Source organism: Balaenoptera borealis (genome assembly GCF_965194805.1).
Source record: "Balaenoptera borealis genome assembly, chromosome: 14".
Classification (NCBI taxonomy): Eukaryota; Metazoa; Chordata; class Mammalia; order Artiodactyla; family Balaenopteridae; genus Balaenoptera; species Balaenoptera borealis.
This window is the reverse complement of record NC_138875.1, coordinates 24,797,531-24,816,421: the sequence shown is the minus strand read 5'-3', so window position 1 is coordinate 24,816,421 and position 18,891 is coordinate 24,797,531. Positions and strand designations below refer to the sequence as shown.

The window sequence follows — 18,891 nt, the reverse complement described above, 5'->3', positions numbered from 1 at the left end:
GTGATCAATCATTTGGTTAAGAGAAACGGAACTTCCCAGTGCTTTTGTTTACTCTAGCCAGGTTTTTATTTATTGAGTTTACGTAAAAGGAAATAATCCCCCAAAGGAAAGTATTATGAACTCAGACTGCAGTCATTCATACTCTAGAACACTGCCTACAGAAGGGAGATCTACAGAAAATATTGAGTGAATAGATCTTTGGACTGGATTGGTTTACCATTGAATTATTTATTTTAAAATATATTTGCTTCTAAATTTCCTCTGATAAAGAAATAAATAAGGATAATAAAGAAACTTTTAAGAAGCAAGAAGTCAGTGGGGTGATTGCCCTACCAGGTATCATAATCCACTTTGGAGGGTCACCCTTGGCAGCTCGCAAGGGGTAGAATTGAAGGGCAAATGTGGAAGCTATTGGTGTGTCCAGTGAAAGGCTGGTGGCTCAAAGCACAGTCATGAGAGTGAGGAGGGGGAGGGCCAGTTGCATTCCAGTTATATCTTTGAGTTAGAACCAACAGGACTTGCTGACATGAGATACAGAGAAGGAAGGAAGTGACGTAGGGTCCTCATCTACTACCCTGCTGGCACCAATTCCTGGGATGGGGAAGCTGGAAGAGAAACAAGTAGAGTGTGGATGAAAACCGAGAGTTTGGGTGGCCTGTTAGCCATCCTTGGGGACACAGGCTTCAGCGTTGTGTGAAGTGTCGACCTGTACCTGGTGCTGGGGACTGGATGGGGTCACCCAGGGGGGGCGGTGGTGAGATGGAGGAGGGGAGGTGGACAAGGAGTGGCCAGGAGGCTGGAAACAAGCCAGGAGGGTGCAATCATCACAGCCCTTGTCCAGCAGGGCCAGCCCACACCTCACAGGTGCTGGTCCCCTCCCACCCTCAGCAGCTGGTCCCAAGATGCTGGTCCCAAGAGGAACAGCCTCTGGGGAATCAGTGGGACCAGGACAGAGAAGAGGCCTGGGTTTGGCAACAAGGAGGGGCCCACGGTATCAGTGGAGTGAGAACAGAAGCTACATTTGCCTCGTTGGGGAGTCGGTGGAGGTGAGGGCATGAGTGTGGACACGTTTTTGGAGAAGTGTTTCTGTGAAAGGCCGCAGGGAAAGAGAACTTGTCAGCTAAAGGGGAGGTATGCGGTCAAGAGACACTTTTGTGTTTCTGAAAGAAAGATAATAGAGCAGTTTAAGAGAAAGGAGGGGGTATCTGTAAATGTTTTTGAAGCATCCATTTATAGGAAAATAGCACATTCATTCCAGACTGCGTGGATCTGCATGAAAGCAGAGCACGCAGGCCTCTCCTGGGTGCTTTGCGGCCCTGTAAGCCTCTACCACTTCACGTAGCCAAAGATGTTTCTTGACAAATGTACTTGAATTCAGACTTGTTTCTCAGATTCAGACAATGACCTCTTCCAACTTGAGTTCACTCTCAAAGTGTCCTCAGCTCAGACTGAAGTACCAAGATAGGCCATGGCTATGCTTTTTGCATCCCTTTGGGATGCTTTGCAGGTAGCCCTCTTGGAGGCAGGGGGCTGGCCCTGGTGGCCTCTTGGAGTCCTCTCATCCTTGCCTGAGCTGCCCTGCGCCCTGACCACCCACCTCAAGGCAGGGAGAAGCACTGTTCTAGGGCAGTGACCTGGATTGCCCCAACATGTTCCCTCTGCGTGATCTGGACACCTCCTGGTGTTGCTGTCACCTGCTCCCCCGAGCAGGAAGCAGGGCTACAGCCGAGCCCTGGCCCTGGCTGCTGGGACACTTCTGACACCACCTGAGGTAGTGCGAACCTTCTGGTGTGAGATCCGGCAAGTGCCAGGTCTGCACAGACCAGAAATAAGGAGCCTCCCCTGCCGCACACTTGCTTGTTGCATTAAACTCACACAGACCCCGCCAGGCTCATGGTAAACTTGAAGGGTAAATAAATGATCAATGGTTTTCACCATTTTGTAAAAGAGGAAACCACCGCCCCACGTTCCAAACTATCTGCTTGAGGCCACATGGGGAGACCCCTGAATTCTTAGAGTCAGCTGCTGCCTCCTGTACCTTATGACACATACACGCATACCCAGGCCTGACCCACGTCCCAAAGCAGGTTGAGCCAGCTCTGGGATGTTTCTAGAAGCCAGAATCACTGCCGCTGCCTTTCTCTATGCTGTACAAGTTTAGGCTCTTCCCCCGGGGCCATGTAGATGGCTGACCCCAAATGTACAGGGCCCACCCTGCCCTGAGGTCATCCCAGCTCCCTGAACCATCCCCAGGCCAGCATCTCTGGCTGCCCACTAGACACATCCCAAGTCAAGCCTCGAGCCTTCCAACAGGATGTGCCAGCGGTGCCCCAAACCCTCCTGCTCACTCCCTGTCCTCACGTGGCCCAGACCCAGCCTTCCTGCCCCACTGTGGCCAGACAGCAGCCCCAGGACTCCCCAACTGCCCTTTCTCAGTATCATGGGACACCCACTCCATCCTCTGCTTCGGCACCACCCCCTAAGGCTTCCCCTGCTCCCCTTTCCTTGATGCCCCCGAGTCAAACACAAACCCACGGACCATCTTGGTGCGAAGAGTCTCGTTTGGAGCAAACCTAAGGGAAAGATACAAAATCCTCAGTCTCGGGGTCTTCATGCTCAGGGAGGCCACCTTCACTGGATGAGGGGCTTACCCAGACTGAGCGTGTGCTTAGCCCCTGAGCCCCTTCAGGCTGGAGGACAGCCAGCTCTCTGAGAGATGCCCTGCCCTAGAGCGAGGCCCCTGGCATTTCCTTCCACACTCTGACCTAGTTGAATTAACCCCCTCTCAGTCACTCAAGCTTGAAATCCTGGACTCCATCCTTGGAGTCTCTCTCCTCCTGGCCCTAAAACACCTCCTTCCAGGCCCAGCTCAAGCCACCTCTTCTGGAACCTCCCCTGTCCCCACCCCCAGCCGAGTGTACCAGGAGCTCCCTCCTGAGCGAGGCAGTGCACTCCATCCTTATAGCTCCATCCTTTTTACATCACCTTAGAGGATGTTTTAGTATTGATAACAGTACAGTGGAAGGCATTGTCCAAAGCACTTAATGCATTCTCTTGTCTTTTAACTCGGGCAACACCCTGAAGATTATCATCCCCGTTTTCCAGAGAACAGAGAGATCAGACAGCTTGCTCACAGCCCCACAGTTAGCGGGCAGCAGAGTCAATATCGGAATCCAGACGTGACTGCCCGAGTCCCTGCTCCTAAACACCCTGCTTCACTGCCTTACAAGCAGAGCAGGAGCTGCTCTTATTCTATTCTCGTCCGTACCCAGCGCCTACTCTGTGGCGGAAGCCAATTAGATCTTTGTGGGATTGATCCTGTTTTTGCCATAAATAGCATGTGCCAATCAGAGATCCCTCTTCGAGGGATGGAGAAGAATAATTTTCAACAAGCTCTTTAATTGTTTAAGGGCAAACAGTTTCTGCCAAGATGGTTTTCCAAGTGAGTGAGGAGTATTACTGGTGACCAGAAGCTGCGCGAGTCTCCTTGCCCTACTGTTTACAGCTCATATTTGCCTCATGAGCTCTTTTTAATTTTTTTTAATGTTTTCAAATGTTTATTGTGGTAAGAACACTTAACATGAGTTCTACTCTCATAACAGCATTTTAAGTATACAGTACAGTATTGTTATCTGTAGGCACAAGGTAGTACAGCAGATCTCTAGAATTTATTCATCTGGCATAACTGAAATTTTATACCCAGTGATTAGCAACCCCCCACTTCCTCCTCCCCCCAGCCTCCGGCAACTCCTATCCTATTCTTTGTTTCTATGAATTTGACTATTCTAGATCCCTCATAAAAATGGAAACATGCAGTATTTGTCCTTCTGTGACTGCTTATTTCACTTGGCATAATGTCTTCCAGATTCAACCATGTTGTCCCATATTGCAAATTTCCTTTTTTAAGGCTGAATAGTATTCCACTGTGTATAGACCACATTTAAAAATCTATTCATCTCTCGATGGACATTTAGATTATTTCCACATCTTGGCTGCTGTGAATAGTGTTGCAATGAACATGGAAGTGCTAATATCTCTTCCAGATCTTGATTTCAGTACTTTTAGAGAAATACCCAGGAGTGGGATTGCTGGATGATATACTGTAGAAGTTCTATTTTTAATTTTTTGAGGAACCTTCCTACTGTTTTCCATTGAAGCTGTACCATTTTGTATTCCCATCAACAATGTATGAGTTCTAATTTCTCAACACTTTTTAATCTTTTGTAGTTATATATATATATATATATATATATATATATATATATATATATATATAAAATAGCCTTCTTAACAGGTGTGGGGTGGTTTTGATTTGCATTTCCTTGATGATTAGTGACCTTGAGCATCTTTTCACATGCCTGTTGGCCATTTGTATGTCTTCTTTGGAAAAATGTCTATTCAAATCCTTAGCCCATTTTTAAAAATCTGGTTATTAGTTTCTTTTGCTTTGGGGTTGTAAGAGTTCCTTAAATTATTTTGAAAATTAACCCCTTATCAGATATATGGTTTACAAATATTTTCTCCCATTCTGTAGGATGCCTTTTCACTCTGTTGTTAACTTTGCTGTACAGAAGCCTTGTAGTTTGATGTAGTCCCACTTGTCTGTTTTTGCTTTTGTGCTTTTGGTGTCATATCCATGAAATCACTGCCAAGACCAATGTCATGAGACTTTTCCCTTATGTTTTCTTCAAGGAGTTATAGTTTCAGTAGTTATGTTTATAAGTCTTTAATCCATTTTTTAGTTTATTTTTGTGTAAGGTGTAAGCTAAGAGTCCAGTTTCATTCTTTGGCATGTGAATATCCAGTTTTCCCAACACCATTTGTTGAAGAGACCATGCTTTCCCCATTGTGCTTTCCTGGAACCTTTGTTTCTGTCCACTCCCTCTCAGTTGACCATACATGCATGGATTTATTTCTGGGCTCTCAATTCTGTACCATTAGTCTATATGTTTGTTTTAATTACTGTAGCTTTGTAATATATTTTCTTTTTTTTATATAAATTTATTTATTTTATTTATTTATTTTTGGCTGCATTGGGTCTTCATTGCTGCGTGCAGGCTTTCTCTAGTTGAGACGAGCGGGGACTACTCTTCGTTGTGGTGTGGTGGCTTCTCTTGTTGCGGAGCACAGGCTCTAGGCATGTGGGCTTCAGTAGTTGTGGCTCGCAGGCTCTAGAGTGCAGGCTCAGTGGTTGTGGTGCATGGGCTTAGTTGCTCCGCGGCATGTGGGATCTTCCCCGACCAGGGATTGAACCCGTGTCCCCTGCATTGGCAGGCAGATTCTTAACCACTGCACCACTAGGGAAGTCCCTGTAATATATTTTCAAATCAGGCTGTATGATGCCTCCTGATTTGTTCTTTTTCAAATTGTTTCAAGATTGCTTTGGCTATTTGGAGTTTTTTGTGGTTCCATATGAGTTTTAGATTTATTTTTTCTATTTCTGTGAAAAATAATACTGGAATTTTGATTAGAGATTGCATTGAATCTGTGGGTCACTTTGAGTAGTATTGACATTTTAAATATATTAGTCTTCTAATCCAAGATCGGGAACAAGACAAAGAATGCCCAGTCTCATCACTCTTATTCAACATAGTACTGGAAGTCGCAGCCAGAGCAATTAGGCAAGAAAAAGAAATAAAAGGATATCCAAATCAGAAAGGAAGAAGTGAAATTGTCTGTTTGCAGATGACACGATCTTGTATATAGAAAACCCTAAAGACTCCACACACAAAAAACTGTTAGGACTAAAAAATGAATTCAGTAAATTTGCAGGATAAAAATCAACATACAAAAGAATCAATTGCATTTCTATATGCTAATAACAAACTATCCAAAAAAGGAAATTAGGAAAATGATCTCATTTACAATAGCATCAGAAAGAATGAAATACTTAGGCATAAACTTAACTAAGCAAGTGAAATACTTGTACGTTGAAAACTACAAAATACTGATGCAAGAAATTAAAGACACAAACAAATGCTAAGACGTCCCTCAATCTGTTTTTAATGGCATTCTAAGGACCCCTTCATCCTGCTAAGGTCCTCAGCCAAACTGTGACTGCAAGGGTTCCACACACAGGAGGGCTGTAATCAGTGTCTGTGGCCTGAGCTAAGGGTTTTATCATCTCCCGTCTCACCTGGAACTGACCTGGCAGGTTTGGGGTCTGGCTCACCCAGTGCCATCCCTCATCCCCTTTTTCCTGACCCTACAAGGCTCTCTGCCACCTCTGTAACCCAGTGGTGATGTTGCTAGACTCCTCCAAGTTATCAGTGAATGGTTCTCTCTGGGCCCCTTACTTCAAGAGCTTTGTTGAAAATTCCTCTGCAGGGGATACTGGGGTGGATTTTAACCCCTCACACTTGTTTCCTCTGAGCCGACTTTCCCCATGCACCATGGGTGTTTTTATCCACTCCCTCTCATCCTTCCTCCCTCCCCCAAACATCCCACCTTTCCTCTCTGCATTCCCATCCTCCTGCCCTCTTCTGAGTCCGGCAGCCATAGCCAGAGGTCAGAGTGGAGGAAGGGAGGAAGGGAGGGGGTGCCTCTGTCAGGAATCTCTCCTCCTTCTGCACCCCTCTGTGACCCCCACCAACCTCTCCCTCTGGTTGGCTCCCTTGCTCTCCTTCCCCCAGGCACCAGAAACCCCATCTGCCCCTCCCTGCCCTTCCTCTGAGGGGTGTCTCTGAGCCACAATCCCCCCAGGGATGCAACTGGCGGGGCTCCTGGAGGAGGCTGGCAGGCGCGCAGACTGTGGAGGAGAACACAGAGGGCAACGAGTCAGGCTTCTCCGGAAATGAAATTGCTCCGTGCAACAATGAGAGAGCCACTTTTTTAACTTTTTGCGTGAGCGTGCATTCAATTGCTCACATTGTTTTGGCTCCAGGGGGAAATCTGACCTCGGAAAAGGCTGAGATGAAGTGGGTGTGGGTGGAGATCCTCCACTCTTTCACAGGGCTGAGAGAGTCAAGCAGAACATTCCTCAGAGGTAATTTCCAGTGGGACCATTCCTCCCTTCCCGAGAGCAAGAGATAGGGCTGTGTCTAGCCACCCAGCTGGGGCCAAGGCAGGGCCCCCTGGGGCTGGAAGAGACCAAGGTCGGCTGTGCCCAGGGTGGTGATGGACCCTAATGGGAAGCAGAGACTCAAAATTATCCTCCATGCAGCCCAGGACTCTCAGTTGCATCCCTGGCAGGGGTGGGGAGTGCCTGCCCCCTCCCTGCCCCCTCTAATCTTTGGGAAGCTTTTACAAAATTACAAATTCTCAGACCAATTAAATCAGACTTTCTGGGGATGGGTTTTGAGGAGGCACGGGAGTGGGGGGAGATTTAAGCTTCCCATGTAACTCCAATGTGCAACCAAGGTTAAGAAACACGAGTAGCCGCATCCTAGGTGCACTTCGTGAGGCCGCTGATGAGCAAAGGGCACGTGGAAAGGTACCACCGGAAGAGCCAGAGAGACCAGAGCTTGAATCCCAGCTCTGCCACTTACTAGCTGTGGGGGCTTTAACCTAATTCTTCATCTTTCTGAACCTCAGTATTTTCTCTTTGCATGGGAAAAAATGGGAATAATTCATTCTGCGGGTTTGTTTTAAGGCTTAAAATAAGTGAGATGTTCACATGAAGCAAGTAGTGTGTGACAGCCCGTCGGTGAGCTGACATGTGAATTGCTGTTGAAAGCAAACCGTATTCCAGGCATTACTCAAGAGAAGTATCGCATCACAGGAGCCCCAGAAAGTAAGATCCATTCTCCTAACTGGGCACCAAGGCCCCCCACGATCGCAACCCCTTTTCCTGGAGAATCTCTCATGAGTCCTACAGCTGCAGCCACCCTGTTCCTGTTGTGTTTCCACAGAAGGTCTCTTACATTCCTCCTGCCTTGAGCGTGATCTCCTCCTCCTGCCTGACTCTAGCCCACCTTCAAGACCAGGTTCACTTCCCACCGCGTCCCCACCCCGCCCCAATTTACTCTTGCTGCAGCATTCTGCAGAACTCACATCCACACCAGCCTGCCAACACCCGCTCTCTGGACATGGCCTTTACCAGTGGTTGGATGAATGCCTGGTGACTTCTTGATTGCTTTAAAATCATCTCCACCTTCCATTGGTACCTGAGGATAGGCTGCGTCTCATCTATCATGTAACCCTGACTGCATTTTGTTCAGGACTCTGTGTCCATTCAGTAAGCGGTGATTTGGTTTGAGACAAAGCTAGTTTCTTACTGAACTGCAAAGTTTCCTAGTTGAACTAAAAGGAAGGAGTACAAGTTGTGATCCTCCCTGAAAAGGCTTACAATCCACTTGGCTACCACATCCCCAGAGATCAAGCGGCTGTGAACATTTATGATGGGTTGTACGAATATAGAGGTGGAGGGAGTTTAGGAGTGTGGGCAGCTGCTGGGGGCAAAGGGGAAGGGGGACTACAGCTTAAGGGGAAGTGGGCTTCAGACAGGTATTGGCAGGGAAGGAGAAAGGCCCCCAAGAAGAAAACTTTGAGCGGAGGACTGGGAGCCAGAATGAAGCACGGCCCGTCTGTGTGGTGTGGTAAAGAGACGGCCTGATGGGTGGGTCATGGGCCGGCACTGGCTCCCAGCAGAGGCATTCGGGTGGACACAAGATGATACTGAGAACCTCTCTCTGAGAGTGTTTTAAGCCGGAGAGCAACACCATGGAAAGCATAAAGGAGAGTTTGTTTATTCATTCAACAAACACTGAGAAAAATGCTATTTCTTTACTGAATTGAAAAGTCTCCCAGACACTTTTCCTGCTAGAAATGTGCTGAGATAAAGTCTAATAAATCTGGGGCACTCCCTGGCCAGAGAGACCCACGGATAACTCAGTGCATGGTGGAAAGTACAGTGCTCAAAATAAGGTGAGAGTGGGAAGCAGGAATGTGGGTGCCCAGAAGGCAGATGAGACAAGATCTGCCTGGCAAGGGCATCTTAGCCGAGAACACTCTGACTAGAACCTTCAATCAAGCAGGCTAAGAAGCAGGAAGGGAAGGGCTGGAACAAAGCTTGAAAATTCAGGAGAACCTTCCTCCATGAACAGTTTATTCCAGCCCTAGTCTTAGGCACAGACCCCGCTTGGAATGTTCCTCTGAGATTGCAGCCTTCCCAGGGCAGGTACACAGCCCCTGGGCGCTGGTTTAGCGGCAGAGTTCCTGCAGGTCCAGCAGTTGCTGCTATGAATACCCAGCTTAAGCAACCATTCCTGTAACCTCTGCAGAAATAACTCCCCACAGTTTTTTGTCCCCTCCAGAGCTGCCGTCCCCCTCTTCCACTCAGCAGCCAAGTCACTCTGTGGTGTGATGCCGCTGACCTACTCAGGCACCCCCCCAAACACACACACACACACACACACACACACACACACACACACACATACACACACACGAGCACCCTGATGTGTCCCCACCTGAGGCGAGGCTTCCCGGATCCTTGACCTCCTCAAGATAAAATTCAGGTCTCACCCCACCCCCACTCCCCGACCCTCCCCCAGCCCCCCCTTTAACTGTCCTACTTCCTTAGCCAGACTCTGCAAACTGAAATGTGAAATTTGAAGCCAGTGTTCTCCTTAGCAACCATGGTAACACAGGATCTGATAGAGAGCCTGGAGTTATAAAAATACCAGCTTCCACCAGACACTGGTTTCCAAAGGGAAACCAGTCTCCACGCCAGAACCGTTTTTAAACAGTCTTAAAACTCAAGAGATTTCCAAACCCATCTCAACATGGCTCAGGAGGACATCTCTTCAATTCCGTTTTGGAAGGTGGTGCAGTTGCAAGCTTTCGGTATTTTCTCTAAAATTTAGAGACGCAGAAAAGATGTGGCTCTCTGAGAATTCGGTAGCCGTGTCAAGGATATATAGGTGGGAGCGGCTGTTCTTAAACAGCAGATATTCGACATTTTTTTTTTAAGTTAGATTGAATTGCTGCCACTCCTTCCAAGTTCCCTCCCAGCGAGTCCTCAGCGCCATCAATCCTCCTAATTATAGAGGGGGACTGATTTGATCTATCTCCCCTTCGTTGAAGACAGCTTTAATTAACATAACCATTCTCTAGCAGGAATTTACGTTTAAGCCCTCGAGTGGAGAGCTAAGAGGTAGAGCTGTCTAAACTTCCCTGCTCAGGGCCAGAAAGAAACGTCCTGCATCGCTGTCCTCCAGTGCCTCCCCTCCCCCACGGAGGCCCCCTGCGGCACGGCCTCTCGCCTTCTCCCGGCGCTGCCTGCAGGGGGCGCCTGGCCTTGCGGGTTGGGGGTGGGGTGCTCTTCCTGGAGGCACGGGGCCTCCCCCGGCCCAGCCCCCAGCCCCGCCTCCGCCGCCCTGGGCGGACCGGCTCTCCCCACCTCCCCACCCCGCTCCGCGCTCTCCTCTGCTTCCTCTTATCTCCTGGGGCCATGCCTTGTAATTTTGAAAAATATTCTAACTCAGTAATTAATGTCTGAACTTCAAGAGGCCCCTGCTTTCTGCAGAGTCGCGCAGAAGGCGGGCAGGGACGGGGAGGGGCCGGGGTGTGGATTCTTTTTCTAAGCTGGCGAGTGGAAGGTGGAGGATGCATTGTTTCCTGGTAGAGTTTGTGTACGAGATACACACATATATACATGTACACATACGCATGCGTCTGTCCATAGATTTCTTTTAAATCCTTTGGGTTTGGAAAAAAAGCATCCTTCCCCTTGCTCCGTCCCAGTGGCGTTTTCCCGGTGGGCTGATGTCAGCGGCTGCTCGGCCAGCTGGGGAGCATGTGGGGAGGCAAGCTGGGACACTTTGTGAGTGTTCAGGTCCGGGCAGGGGAGTGGGGATTGGCTAGGAGGGAGAGGGAGTGACCTATATATTTAGAGGATAAGAAATCAGGAGCTGTGGGGTAAAAAAATGGCCATCAATAACTTCAGATAACACAGAAGTCAAAAAAAAAGTTTGCCTAGTTCCCACCCACCAGGAGGTTGTAAGCAGCCCCAGTGAATCCTGGCTCAGCGTCCCCCAACAAACGCCTCCTCGTGGTTTGCCCATCCCCCGTCCCAGCCCTGCCAGCCCTACCTGCCCCAGCTCGGGTCCCCTCCACCCAGCAGTTTGGGTGCCAAAGGATGAGCGGGCTGCTGGGGCCTAGGCACGAGCATGCTGTGCGTGGCCCCTGCCCTCACAGAGCTGCTGTCTGCTGGGGAGAAGAAGTGGAAACACAAAGTGCCCTGTGCTGGGAGCTGGTGCATAAATCACACGCCAAGTCTCTCCAGGACCCACACTGATCTTTCTTTAACCTGCTCCAGCGCTCAGGGTCAAAGAATTTAAATCCAGCAGCTGATGATACCCCACTCACTGCTGCCCCACCTTCAGAGTAGATGACGTTTAGGCAGCACTTGTTGGTGTGGAAACCAGCAAGTTAGGAACCACCTTTTCTCCTCTTTTCTGTCCACCTCAAGTCCTAGCTAGAGCCCAATTCCTTATCGATGGCTCCACTGTCAGTGCTGCCAGCAACGATCCGTAGGTAACCGGTAACCGGAGGCCTGCGCCGGCCAGGATCAGCCTTTCTTGTAGCCAGAAGAGAAGGGTGTGTGGGGAGACGTGGACTTCAGAGCTAGACAGACCCAGGCAGCTTACCCACTCTGGCCCTCAGTTCCTTGTCGGGATGAGGATTAAACGTAATTTAGTAGATTTGCTAATTACAAGTTGACTTCCTCCCTTCGTTGTAGCAGGACACACAAAACAAAGACATGAAAAACAAAAGACAGAGAGTAAAGGGATCAGCCAGCAGCATACTCATATCGTATAAAATGAAGTGCTTCTTAATGAGAAAAAATGTGAAGGAACACAGGAGATGAAGTTTCAGGGCCTTTGTCCTTGCCATTCCTTCTGGGAGAATGCCCTTCCAGGTATCCTTCCAGACCTCTTCTGGATGTCAGTTCCTCAGAGGGACCCTCCCAGACCATACTCCTCACAGCCTGCTTTCTTTTTCTCCATAGCCCTGACTAGTATCTGACTCCACCTTAAGAGTTTTCTTTGTTAATCTGCTTGTTTTCTGTCTCCCCAACTAGCATGGAAACTCTCTAAAGGCAGGGGCTGGTCTACTCTGTTCATAGCTATATCTCCAGTGCCTGGAACAGTGCCTGCCATATAGTAGGTGCTCAATAAATCCTGTTGAATAAATTAATGAAATAGAATGTCTAGACTGAACAAAGGAGACAACAGTCACCCTTCTAGAGTGAATCGAGGAAGATTGCTCAGGGGAGATAAATCCAGAATCCTTGAAGAGGCAAGGTGAGCAAGCAGAGTGGGGCTGGCTGGTCGTGGTCCCCAGAGATGAGCTCAGAATGAGGGAGGGAAGAGGAACACTCCCCCCGAAATCCAACTCAAAGGAGCGTGCGCAGAACGTGAGCAGAAACTGCTGCCGGTCAATGAAGCTGCCCGTATTCTGTCCCCATATTTCGCTCTAGTTAAGTGGTCTTTTCTCGACTTCTGTCTGCGAGGCTTCATGTGAGATTTAATTAGCCTCTCCAAAGTCAGAATCCTATGAGCCACCATCGTGAGAAGTCAGGGTGGGCTTCTGGCTCTACTTCATAGATCGAGAGCCTTGGGGAAGGGATTGTGGAGGGGCCACTGAGTGAGCACCTGCTGGGTTCCATGCCGGCTTCAGCTGGGCCTGGAGATGCATTCAAGGAGCAGAGCCTTCCTCTCCTGCCTCTCGCCTGAGGAGGAGGAGTAAAGAGGATGCACAGGGCACAGGAGGGTGCTGTGAGGGTCGGAAGAAGGTGAGGGCTGGACACCAGAGGTGGGAGAGTGGAGCGGGTGAGAGAGGACACCCACAGTCACAAACGCTGAGGAGAACGAAACCTCTTAGCCCTTGACAATCACAGCACAATCCCAGCGATGGAGCAACACATCCAGTACAATATAATGGCAGCCACTATGTCACCGTACCTTATCGAGTAGCTGCGTTTTTTAAAAGGCACCAGTGAAATTAATTTCAATACCTTGTATGTTATCTAATATATCCAAAGTATTATTTCAACGTATAATCAATATTAAAAAGCATCAGTGGGATTTTTTTTCTATTATTCTTTTTTGTACTAAGTCTGAAATCCAACGTGTATTTTACACTTAAAGCATCTCTCAATTCGGACTCGGTGCATTTCAAGTGCTCAAGGACACGGGTAGCTGGGTGGCTTCTGGAATCCTCGGGCTTTTGGAACAGTCTGGATCCCAAAAGTTATCTGGATCCCCAAAGTCTCAAAAGTATTTTTATAGCTTCTCTCTCTGAGCACCCAGAAGCAAAGGAAGGCGGTGTGAACTGAGACTTTAAACGCATAGTCAACATGCTAACGCTGCTCGGTTGGCCAGAGGTCCAGGATGGGGTCTGCAGAAGGCAATCCTTGTGACCCCAGAATGAAAAAAAGATGGAGAGAGTGAAAGGGGGGGGCAGAAAAGGTAAGAGAGAAGAAAAACACAGAAAGGGGAAAAAGAGGTCGTGGGTGGCCAGGATGGCAGGCTGCGTGACGGAGCTAAGAACAGAGCCCACAGACCGAGGAGGGGCAGTCCCGGCGGGGCAGGCAGCTGCCGGCTCCTGCGCACAATGGCTAAACAGAAAGCAGGGCCCAGGCCATGGAAGATAACAATTAGCTCATTCTTCCATTGCCCTTTTGGTTACACTGTTGTTCTCGGGACAGCCATTTCTGTAATTAAGACCTTGTCCCTTACTCAGAGGTACTGCAACATAAAAGTATTTGCTGAATCTGGTTTCCCAGGGTTAAAAGCCAGACTTAGGAAATGCAAACACACGTTCACTAACTAATTATCCTTTAATTAAGGCTGAAGCCCTGCTTAAAACAATTAGCTCCGGGAATTGAACAGTAGGTACGACTCCACTTTCTGCTAATTGCTCTCCCCGGATCGCCAGGATATGGCGAGTTTCGAGGGAGGGGGGGGGACAGGAGGGAACGAATTCCGTCTGCTGCTTTTGGTCTGGACTGGACCGAGCTCGGCTTGCTTTGGACACGTTCGTCAGAGGAGAGCTGGAGGTGTGGGGAAGAGCGAGGAGGATGTGGTTTGGGCAGGGGGAGTCGAGAGGCCGCCCCAGGCTTGGACGCGGGCCGTGGGAAGTCTCAGGAGCTGCTGCTGGCCACACGGAGGTGCCTTGCCTGGCTGGAGCTGAGGGCGTGGGCCAAGGATTAGCTGACTGGAAAGCAATTAGATGAGGTGGGGCTGGCTGGGAAAATACCTGGAATCCCAGGGCCAGGGTTGAGACTTGCTGGGGCACTGCCCAAGGCGGGAGCCTCGTGGGCTCTGGGGAGCGGAGGTGCCCCCCGGTGAGGGTGACTGCCCCTGGTCCACCGGTCCGAGCCCTTCTTGCCTCTTGCCCGTGAGGAGAAGTGGATTCTAGAGTGAGGGGAGTCCAGAAAAGAGGCCCTTTTCTGATTACATTTCCTCCCTCCGAATGTCTCCTCCGCCTCGGTTTGCCCGCCCCCCTCCCTCCACCCCTCCGCAGACTCCCAGGACTTTCCTAAGGCGGGCCTCATGCAATCAGACTGCCTCCCCCTTTTCTAGGTAAGAGGGATGTGTATGTAGGGTGTTACCCTTCCAGGGACTTTTAACGTTTTGAAAGGAGAGGTTGGAAGAAAAAAAATGTGTGCCCCAACGGAAAAAAAGATGGTCAGGGCTTTGGGGGGAGTCAGGGAGATGACTAACCCCTCCGGGGGTCTCCCCAGAAAATATCCACAGGCATTAAAGCTTGCAGAGAATCCCTGGAGCCTGTCCTCTGGGGGGCTTCCAGTTAAGAGCCCCTGCTCCAGAAGTGGAATTGGGATTTTCATCCAGGCAAATGGTCAGAGGGGCCTTCCAGACCACCCTCAAAGCAACAGTGTAAAGGATTCTCGGGGCTGACCCAGCACAGATAAGGACTTCCACGGATTCCAAAAGCCCCTGACAGCTTACTTTTTCCCCCCAGAAGAGACCCTAGCTCATCCCTGAGCTCTCCTCTCTTCTCCCCAGATCAGAGGTCAAAAGACTTCTCTAAAGGGCCAGATAGTAAATATTTTAGCTTTGCAGCCCAAGAGGCAAAATCGAGTTTAACCACATCCCTGCGGTGTGTACAGCGCTGAGCAGCAGTGCGAATCAGTGAGAACGGTTTCTGTAGAAACTACTCAGCTCTGCCTTCGTAATGGGAAAGCAGCCGTAGGTGATATGTAAATGACTGAGAGTGACCGTGTTCCAACAAAACCCTATTTACGGACACTGAAATTTGAATCTTATATCATTTTTAGGTGTCACCGAATATTATTCTTCTTTTGATTTTTTTCCTAGCTATTTAAAAATGTCAAAACTATTCTCAGCTCATGAGCCTGTAAAAGGCAGGCTGTGGACCAGATTTGGCCAGTGGGCTGTAGTTTAACCGACCCCTGATCTAGATCTGTGGCTCTCAGCTGGGAAATTGCCTTCCAGGTAATGTTGATGCGCATTAAAATTTAAGAATCACTGTCAGAAAGGAGAATTTGCCATTTCTCAGGCAATGCTGATGCTGAGGTTAGGAGGACCACACACTGAGGAGCAAACACTGAGCTAGTCTGAACTTCAGCCCCACTTTACAGATGACAAAACAGGCCCAGAGGTGACATAGCTCCATCATATGAACCCAGGGAGAGGCTTCTCTGTCCCAGGATGCGGAGCTGGGTGGTTTTCTATCTCTGGCCGCCTTCAGAGATCTACCCTTCCAGCAACTCACGATGCCCGAGGCTCTAGCTGAGACACAGGAAATGTGTATGTGTCCCCTGGAGTCCCAAAGTGGCAGGGCTCCAGTGAGTCACTTCCCATGAATGGCGATAGTACGCACTGAGGCATCCTCATGCTGTCAGTCAGCTCCCTCCCTGTCCTGCGCTTTAGAGAAACTCCCTGCCAGCTTCGGGGATCGACAGAGCGGCACAAGAGGGAAGCTAAAAGCCCCCTCTGTGAGAAAGGAAATGGAAAGAACAAGGGCCTGGACGTCAGATTTACATGATGTCAAATCCCACGCTTTTTGTACTAGCTGGAACCTGAAGCAAGTTACTTAATCTCTTTGAACCTCAATTTTTCCATCAGTAAAATGGGGAAACAGCCTCTACCTCTGCAAGGTTGTCTTAAGGATTGATCATCATGTCTGTCAAGTGTCTGGCACACAGTACAGAACTTTTATGGTTTATTTTTTCTTTTTCTTTTTTTTTTTGCCACGCTGCGTGGCATGTGGGATCTTAGTTCCCCGACCAGGAATCAAACCCGCACCTCCTGCAGTGGGAGCGCAGTCTTAACCACTGGACGTCCAGGGAAGTCCTAGGGTCTCTTTATCGGCCACCCTGGCATTGTGTCTTAACCACAGAGCTACCCAGCCACAGCCTAGACAGCCACGGAAGAAGGCGACACCTGAGACCATGGCTGTGTTGATGTCACTGGCTTGCGCTTCTGTGACATTTCCATTGGTGATTTAGGGGTATGGCTCATGTCCAGGGTTTGTACCTCGGGCCCTTCAGGGTGGCCTTCGGGTGGCCTTCAGGGTCTGGGAACCCACTGAAATTGTACGCTGACGTCTGTGAACCTGTGGAGATGTGCATTTTTCTGGGAGAGGTGCCAGAGTTTTCATCAGATCCTCAAAGGGCTCCATGTTCCCCCCGAAAATTACAGGATGCATAGCTCTAAACACAGTGCAGAAGAGAGCACCAGACTTTTGAGACAGATTCCTGGATTTGGAAATTAGCTCCCTGACCCTGACCTATGCATCGGAGGTCATCTAATTCAGATCTGAACTTCCATTTCCTCAGCCCTAAAAACTGGGACTAGCATACCTGCCCAGCCAAGTCCAGAGTCAGATGATACCCTATGAAGGAAAACCCAGAGTGGGCAGTCAAGAATGGGTAGGGCTCTCACAGGGGCCCAGGTGAGCGGGGTGAGTCACAGGGGGCCATCCTGCAGGGCCAGTGTGTTTTGCTTCGAATTTAAATACTGGGGGTTTTAAAGTGGGCAAAATTAAACTCTGGTGTTAAGGAGGATCATGGTGACCCTCAGGAAGGGTCAGTGAAATGACGGGGCGGGTGCAAGAGGACTGTGGGGTGTGATCCAGGTTTGTAGCTCTTGGTCAGGGCATCAGAACATGTTTGCCCTTTGTTATTTGTGCAAATCCATCTCACTGCACATTTTTGTATGTGTGATACTTAAAAAGTCTTCTCAAAAAACGTTCAACTGAGAAAACTAGAAATACAATATAAAATCACCCCCTGGGGGCTTTTTCTATATAATTTTGCAGTTAAGTTAGCACATAGCTTCAAGAAAGAGTAATTTATATATAAACACAAATAATAGAGTAAGATTTTAAAATAATCCAAAAGCTAGGTTTAAGCATCTTTCTTCTTCACCCAAACTGCTATCCAAGTCTGCTTACATAACTTCTGCTTTCTTTAATTATCTCACGGGGCCAACAGGCTGTCTCAGGCCTCTTCACCTCTTCACCTCTTCACCATGGTGGTGGACCTGGCCTATTTTGGGTGGCCCATCTTCCAGGGCGGTGGCTTTGCTCAGCACACTCCTTGATTCCAGAGTACACCTGTCCTATCCCTTCTTTCCTTCTTGCCTGCAATGGATTTCTCTTCTCTCTCCCACCTCACAGGCTCCCCTCTCCCTAGTGTTTTCTTCTTATCAACCCACTAAATCCATCTGAGGGGGGAAGACCTTCCATTGCCCCCATATTCCCCTCCAGAAGCCACGCCATTTCTCTCTTCCCTTAGAGCCAGAATTTTCAAAAGAATTGTCTCTCTACGTGGTGTCTCTGGGTTGCTTCTGCCCCATCCAGCCAACAGCGTGGTCCGCGTTCGAGACTGCCATATCACCAAATCCAGAAGCCTACTCAGGCCTCCACACCACCATTATAGCAAGGAAGCAGCATACATGATACGTAAACCAATGACGGTGACTGTGCTCCAACAAAATTTTATTTATGGACACTGAAATCTGAATTTCATGCAGTGTGTCACAAAATATTGTTCTTTTGATTTTTTTTTGCCAACCGTTTAAAAATGTAGGGACTTCCCTGGTGGTCCAGGGGTTAGGACTCCGCGCTTCCACTGCAGAGGGCATGGGTTCGATCCCTGGTCAGGGAACTAAGATCCCGCAAGCTGCGCGGTGCAGCCAAAAAAAAAAAAAGGAAAAATAAAAATGTAAAGAGCATTCTTAGCTCGCTGGGCTGTACCAAAGCAGGCTGAGGGTGGGATTTGGCTGGTGGACTAGAGGTTATCCACCCCTAATCTAGATCTATGATTCTGAACTAGGGGCAGTTTGCCCCCCGGTGCCAAGCGGCATTTGGTAGTGTCTGGAGACGTTTTTGGTGGTCACAACTGGGAAGGTGCTACTGGCCTCTGGTGGGAGGAAGCCCAGGTTCCGCTCAGCATCCTGCCATGCCCAGGAGGCCCCACAGCAAAGAACTGTCTGGCTCAAATGTCAGTCGTGCTGTGGCTGAGAAATCCTGGTCTAAATGATCTCATCTGTCCCCAGGACTTTAAATACCATCTGCACCCAGTGCTCTCAAATGTGTCTCCAGCCAGGACCACTCCTCTGACCTCTAGACCCAATGGCCAAGTCCGTTCCTCCCTCCAGCTAGCTTCAATCTTGGTAGATGAAACCACTGGCCACGCCTTTAGCTCAGGCCAAAAACTTGGGAGTTACCCTTGATTCCTCCCTTTTCTCCACCACCTCTCTTCTGTCATGCCATCATCACCTTGGACGTGGGCTTAAAATAGCTCCAAGCTGGTCTTCCCTCTACCTCTTTGCCCCACTTTTCTTCATCCCAGATGAAACGCCTATTGCAAGGCAGATGTGCCGTCACCAGGGACTCACAGAGGTGTTTCCAAGCCAATACCCCTCTCGAGTTGGGTGTGCTGGGCTGCCCAGG

At 49.1% G+C, this 18,891-nt stretch overlaps 1 protein-coding gene across 11 annotated transcripts in view; it reads left to right on the top strand.

The window, feature by feature from the left end:
- CTIF (cap binding complex dependent translation initiation factor) overlaps positions 1-18,891 on the top strand; it is a 302,947-nt gene that overhangs the window by 262,582 nt on the left and 21,474 nt on the right. The gene's annotated exons all lie outside the window — the stretch shown is intronic.